The sequence below is a fragment of the Eschrichtius robustus genome, chromosome 19 (assembly GCF_028021215.1).
Source record: "Eschrichtius robustus isolate mEscRob2 chromosome 19, mEscRob2.pri, whole genome shotgun sequence".
Lineage (NCBI taxonomy): Eukaryota > Metazoa > Chordata > Mammalia > Artiodactyla > Eschrichtiidae > Eschrichtius > Eschrichtius robustus.
Window position 1 is genome coordinate 8,987,659 of NC_090842.1, and position 6,610 is coordinate 8,994,268.

The 6,610-nt window shown below is 49.4% G+C and overlaps 1 long non-coding RNA gene across 1 annotated transcript; it reads left to right on the forward strand.

Annotated features, from left to right (window-relative positions):
* Positions 1–1,721: 1,721 nt before the first annotated feature.
* On the forward strand, positions 1,722–5,323 carry LOC137753843 (uncharacterized). The gene is made up of 3 exons (XR_011071599.1): positions 1,722–1,802; positions 3,816–3,919; positions 5,016–5,323. It is a non-coding gene; the product is annotated as an uncharacterized lncRNA (long non-coding RNA).
* Positions 5,324–6,610: the final 1,287 nt, after the last annotated feature.

Consider the following 6,610-nt stretch of genomic DNA (forward strand, 5'->3'; position numbering starts at 1 on the left):
TTAAATGCAGCAAGACGTATAAAAGTGCGAGGACAAAGCCTGGCACACAATAGGTGTTCAAAGGGCCCTTCTTTGGGGCACAGAACTTGCAGATCTGTTCAAACAAACACCACACTATTAAAAGTGAAGCTATTGTAATTGAGGTTTGCCAGGGGTCGCTGGTGATGAGGACCGAGTGGGATTTGAAAGCCTGACAAACCGTTTTCAATCTGTCCTTTCTTTTACCTCTAATGAGGTTTCTCCCTGGGGGGTGAGAAGGGATGACCTTCGAAAAGGCGTCAGAGTTTGGGGACTCAGGCAGGCATCAACTAAGAGTGAAGACAAGTTGTACGGGGAAAGGGGGAGGGGAGGAAGAGAAAGAAAGAAAAGTTAGCGCTGGAATCTGAAGAGTGCCTGGGTTTATTTTCTTGGCTGGGACGGGGAACTTTCTGGCAGCCAGGTTCTTGGACCGCGGCCGGCGGCTCCGCGGCTCCCATTGGTCGGCGCGCGGCTGTTGCTACGCGGGTGGACCAATGGCGCGCGAGGGGCGGTCTGGCTCCGCTCTCTCCCGGGATGGCCGCGGGAGTCCCGGGGACTCGGCAGGAGCGGGCCTCTCGCCGGGGCATTTTTTTCTTTCTTTCTTTCTTTTTTTTTTTAAATTTTATTTTAAAGGAGGGGCCGGCACTGAGTTGTGGGCGAGCCTGGGCGGGGCGGACGCCTCCCTGCGCCGCGCCCCGGGAGGTTGGTTCACCTGACCGACCCGTTCCTCGGGCTCCCTCGCCCTCCAGCCTTTACACCCCCTGGGGGAACAGGGCTGGACGCGCGGGCTGTTTTATTGTATTTATTTATTTTTCCCTCCTGGAGCCTGTGCGTGTTTTATGTTTTAATAACTTTATCAACTCAGTGAACTTGCGCGAGAGCACCGGCGGCTTCTCTCGCCTCCCTCCTTTCCCCCCCCTGTCTCTAACTGGCCTCTGGGTCACTTCCAAAAGGTAAATTCCACCCCCCCGCAACCCCCCCCCCCCCCCACGAAAGTCCTCCCCACCCCCATCCCCATCCAGACACTGGTTTTGGAGCATTTGGCCTTGAGGAGCACAGTTTTCTTGCTGCAAAGCAGGGCCTCAGTTTCGAAGTTTTTCAGGAGGGAGATTTCCTGGGTAAGAGGGAAGGAGAATTGAGGTGTAGGCAGCCCTGGGTACTTTGGGTTAATAATAACATCAGTAGTGAAATAATAACGATCATTTGCTGTACCAGACACTGTACTGAACAACTGTATTACTCTGTATTAGACGCTGTGCTTTTGCTCTGAAGCAGTTGCCATGCTTCCTCCTATTTAAATCTTGTTATAGATGGGTAAACTGAGGCACCGAGCACTGAAGCACTTTGCTCCAGGTGGCCAGGCAAAAGCAGGACTTGAAGTCGAGTGTGTCTCTGGCTCCAGAACCCTTGGTTCTACCCACTTTCTGTGTTGTTGCAGAACTCTAAGATAGCCCCTGAGGTATGGGGGATCCCGGGTCCCCCATCTAGGCATGCGTCTCAGTTGAGTCCATGCCCCGCCCCCCGCCAGGTAGAACCAGCCTGTAAAAGCATTGCTCTAGCACATGGCTGCACTTAACATAAACCCATCTGCATGCGGGGAGTCACTATTTCCCAATTTTGTGGAGAACCGCCCAGCTCAGCATAGGTAACAAAATGTGTTTCTTTGTCCTACAAAGTTTCTTTTTTTCTGTGTTTTCAAGGGGCTTCCTTCCAATTCTCCTGGTTATGGCTTCACCGTTGGCTGGCGTGGTCAGTACGGCAGGCGAAATTAACCCCACTTACAGGTGAGGACGGTGAGCACAGAGACGCAGCGCCTCTGGCCGAGGTCGCACAGGAACCCAGTGGCAGACCCAGGGCTGGAGTGGAGGCTTCCCCTCCTCTCTGTGCTCCCTAGCGAGCGTCTCTGTTCGCCAAGAGCGCCATGGCCTATAAATTAGGAATTCAAAACAACAGCAAAAGGTAGGGATTAGGAATGCAGGAGAGAAAAAAAAAAGTCAGTGAGAAATGAACTCAATCCTATTTTTTTGTTTGGAAACTGCCTGGGAAGTGGCCCCATAGCTGGGAGCAGGATTGTCTGGTGGAGGAGTGTCTGCTGGCAAGGCTGGTTTCTACCTGGCAGAAGGCTACCTACCACCCTAGCCCTTGTTTAGAGCCTGGCACTGCAGCGAAGCATGTCTGTACTCAGTCTGCTGTTGCCTAATAGGCTGAGCAGAAAGGCCCGGACTAGCCTTCCCTCTGCCCTTTTCCAGGGGGAGAGGATCTGGTCGTGCTCCCCTCTTTCCCTAACACAGCAGAAGCCAAGAGGTGTTTCTCTTCTGATGACTTAAAGGAGATGTGTCTGAACTTCCATACCCAGGGTTACCCAGCTGCTGAGAGCCTTTCCAGCTCCACGCATCCCCAGAGATTCCCTGGGTCCCAGAAAGATAGTACTGTCTCCTTCCTTAAATCCCCCTAGCTTAAGAAGCCTAGCCGAAACCCTGCTCATAATCTTTCGCCATAAAGTTTATCTTCTAAAACCTATGGAAAATAAAAATCAGGATTGGGGCAAAGCAGATTGTTGTGTTTGTAGAGGCTGATATAGTTGCTGACTGTTTTCCCTGGTATCCCACTCTAACTCTTTAGGCAGCCTGGAATTTGAAAGAATGTTTGCAAAGCTGCTTTCTTCCTGAACACTAACCTAAATCCCTCTGGCTGCAACCTCTGCTCCTTCCCAAGCCTTGCAGGGCAGTGAGACACCTACCCACACAATGCTGTGTCTCCTGCTTTCAGTGTTCTTTATAGCCAAGAGCCACACAGACGTCCTTTCTCCTTCCACAAGCATTTCATTGTAGGGTACTCTGCCTCTGTGGTGGGCACTGGGGACTCCCACCCCAATGCTTGCAGTCCAATGGGAAAAATCTATTACCCAAACCCCATCACAAGCCCAAACTTAAACTGCTATCCATGTTACAAGAGAGACATACACACATGACACCATCACAGAGTATAAAGGAACTTAAAAGTCATCTATAGCAATCAAGACAGGCTTCCTGGAGGAGGTGATGTTTGAGCTGAGGTTTCTTGGATGGACATAGTGTAGAGGCTGGGGTGAGGGTGGATAGGAAGAAGAACCAGCACAGGCACATGTCCTCTGTTGGGTCTGATATCCGCGTATCTGCTGAGAACATTTAGCAGGGCCTCTTGCAGTCCAATCCGCTCTCCATGGATGGGAAATTACTTTTTATTGAGACTGGTAAAAATCAGCTTCTCTAAGAACATGAGTCTTTCCCCTAAGACAAGAAATCGGGACCGCATGTTTAGGCCTGGTCTTGCTAGGTGGGGTGTACAGGTCACCAAAGGGATAAAATCGACCCTTTTTTTTTTTTACTGCTTCCATAATCGGGGAGCAGGGACACTGGAGTCCTACCGATTTCTGCCTTGGCCCAGTGTAACTAGTATTATTAAGAAGTGTTAAACTTTCAGTGCCCCAGAACTGAAAGAGTTCACCCTCAAATGCCTCCACGGTTTATGAAGTGCTGAGTGGGAGCCTGGTGTTTCCTAAGTGTGACACCCGGGAACCCTTCCAACCACACTGGGAGATAGAACTGTTCAACCCCTTTTTGCAGATGAGAAAAACAAGGCCCAGAAAACCCTTGGGTCCTGACTTCCAGTGTGTGACATGGATACAGAATAGGATAAAGTCCCCTTTGATGGCTCATAGAATGAGTGTTTTATGTCACAGGCTCACAAAAGGTCAGGTTTGGACAGTAGTTGAGAGCAATTTGTTTTTCAATTCTTATCCGGTGTTTGATCTGCAGATACCCTGCACATTTTGCAAGTTCTCTTTATGATGACCTGCATTGGTACCTGTTTTCGCTAACTGGAAGAAATGTGAAGAGGATTTTCGCAGTTAGGAAGAAAGGTAATTGCTTCTCCACTTTACGTTGTTTCAGCTTACAAAAGGTTTTGTAGGGCCGCTCTACTTTCGGATAGGCGGGGGAAACCTGTGTTAACACCCCTGACATGTCCAGCCTCGACCTCAGTCTTTCCTTTAATAGGGAATTCACTGCCTTTTTGATGAAGCCAGGTTGACTTTCAAATCTTTGATGATTCAAAAAAGAAAAGACCTTCAGCCTCAAGACCTCTGAGCAAAGACATTCATTAAAGGTTTGAAGCAAGCTGGTGGGCATAAATAGCAATCAGGTGTACTGGAGATTATAGAAGCCCTGCGAATAAAGGAAGAACCCAGAATACCTTCGTAGAGATCCTAATCTAAGTGTCTCAGAGCCCTTGAGGGGCTACACTCCCATCGCTCCCTACAATCTCTCCTGCCTTCTTAGGAGTTTGAATTATGATGTTAAGGAATTGAGTCAACCATACTTCTCAGTGGTCTCCCTATGGAAACCCTTCTAGACCTAATACCACCAAAGTGAGGCTCTGAGGTCACCTTTCCAGGCTTTGTGCTTGGGTTGGTGGTGAAGGGCCATGGAGGTGCCATTTTCAGACACCTGGAGTAGGCTTCCCAAGCCCGCAGGATCCCATACTGTGCTTCTTGTTGCCCCTCCAGTTGGGTGCTTCCCTGATGGATATGAAGTAGCTTGAGCCCCTCTCCTAAGTGTCAATCACAGAAGCCTCCTCAAATAGAGCCTTTCTTGATTCATCCATCCATCCATCCGTTCAACACATATTTACTGAGCTTCTACTATACGTGACACTGCGAGGATGAAGTTAACAAAGCAGTCCTATCCCTGCTTTCAGGACACTTACAATCTAGTAGATGGGAAAAGACAATGTTGAAAGGACCAGGAATGAAATGTCAAATTCCCATGATTACGCAGAATCAGGTTTCCTCTTCAGACAATTCCTCTGGCTCCTGAGAATGAAATAGGGGATGGAGGAGCGGGAACCACTCTCCATGAGCTGCTCACAGCGCTAGCATTCAGTCACCTGCTTTTTTAAATTTCCTGCAGGCACCACACGTGCCCTGAAGTTACTGCGTTTGTTTCCTTCCTTCCCAGTGGCTGATCTGCCTTCACTCCACTGGAATGAAAGCTCTGTGAAGGGAGGAACTTTCTGTAGTTGGCTCACTTCTGAACCCCCGGCGCCAGCAGAATCCCTGGAACCAAGGGGGAGCCCCGTCATATTTGTTGAGCTAATGAGTGACTTTTTCCTCAAACCTGAGCGAGGTGGGAACGCTAGAGGCACCTGGGAGAAGGTGAGGAGGAGCTCCAGGAGGCAGTTGGATGCACGTGTACCTGTGGGGAATGTCCTTCTGCTGGCATGTGCTGTTGTCACACAAAGAGGCTGCAGTCTGCTCCCCAGGAATCCTTTGGGGATTTGGAAAGAAGACTTCTTTGTTTTCATAATTTAATTACTGGTTAACAATTAAATCCCAGTTCAGAGATAACTTCTTGAATTTGCAACTGAAGAACTTTTTTTTTTCTTTTACTCCCCCACCTCTCTTCCCAGAAATGGGTGCCTAGCCTAAAACCCGTGTACTTAGCAGCTGGCCGTGGAAGCCCATGAGTAATCTCTCACCTTAATCAAGGGAGGGAGAAATGGAAAACTTGATCCCCAGGTGGCTTCGTAGGAACGGAAAAAAAAAAAAAAAATGGAGATGCTGGCATCGTCCAGTGCTTATAATATTTTCCTTTTTTAAAACAGTCATTTTTTTTGTGCTAGCAGCGTGCTTTGTAATCACTGCTGAGCATGATTTTCTACATCAGCAAAGCATTTTATTTATTTTGAGGAAGCCGCAGTTGAGGTCAAGTGTGGGTAAGGGCTTCTTTCTTAAGGCATAGAACAAACAGCTCAGACCCCCGGAAGGATCAATGCGTATAGAGTCCCTGTTGCCCTTGGTAACATCTCCTCCAAAGATTATGTCTCCCATGGGGTGATCTGCAAAAGGGGAAGGGCCACACTCTGAAGGGGTTTGACCCACAAAGAAAGAAGCAGTGTCTTCTCGTGTTGTCAGGGCTGGAAGGGAGGGCTCTGAGCAGAGTACCTTCATCCACCCTGTCTTTGTGGCATGGCGCTAGCTATTAGGGATGTCGTCTCTCATCCCCACATTGCAGACAAGGAGGGGGCGGTGGGATGTCACTGGAGGAGATGGAAGATGGATAGCCCGGACGTTCCTCTGTCCTATTGACGCAGACACACCCGTCTCTCTGTCTCACTGCCTGCATCACCTTCAATTTGGCCAGATGGACATCATGGGGGAAATTTCATCTGGACCAGGAATCTTAAAACACTAACAAAAAGAGCTGGCTCCTGGGAGAAATGAGGATGGGGCCATTAGAAGTTGGGAGCTGGGGCCATTAGGAAGCAGCCAGGCTATGTCGATGCACAGGGGGATTTCTGCTCGATAAAGGGAAATGTGAACACAGGTTAGTGCTGTGATTACAGCATCCTGGAGGGGGGGCCCTGAGAGGCCAGGAATAGATTTAGACTCACTCGAGCAAAGACTGGGGGAAGGGAGGAAGGTCACCTCTTCAGATCCTGGCGAAGGTGCGCATGTGGTCAGAGGCGTTCTTCTCCACCGCGCAGATGGGAAGGGTCCTTTCGAGTGTCACCCCGGGGAGTGGCACATGAGTATTGTATCCTCAGACCTGGG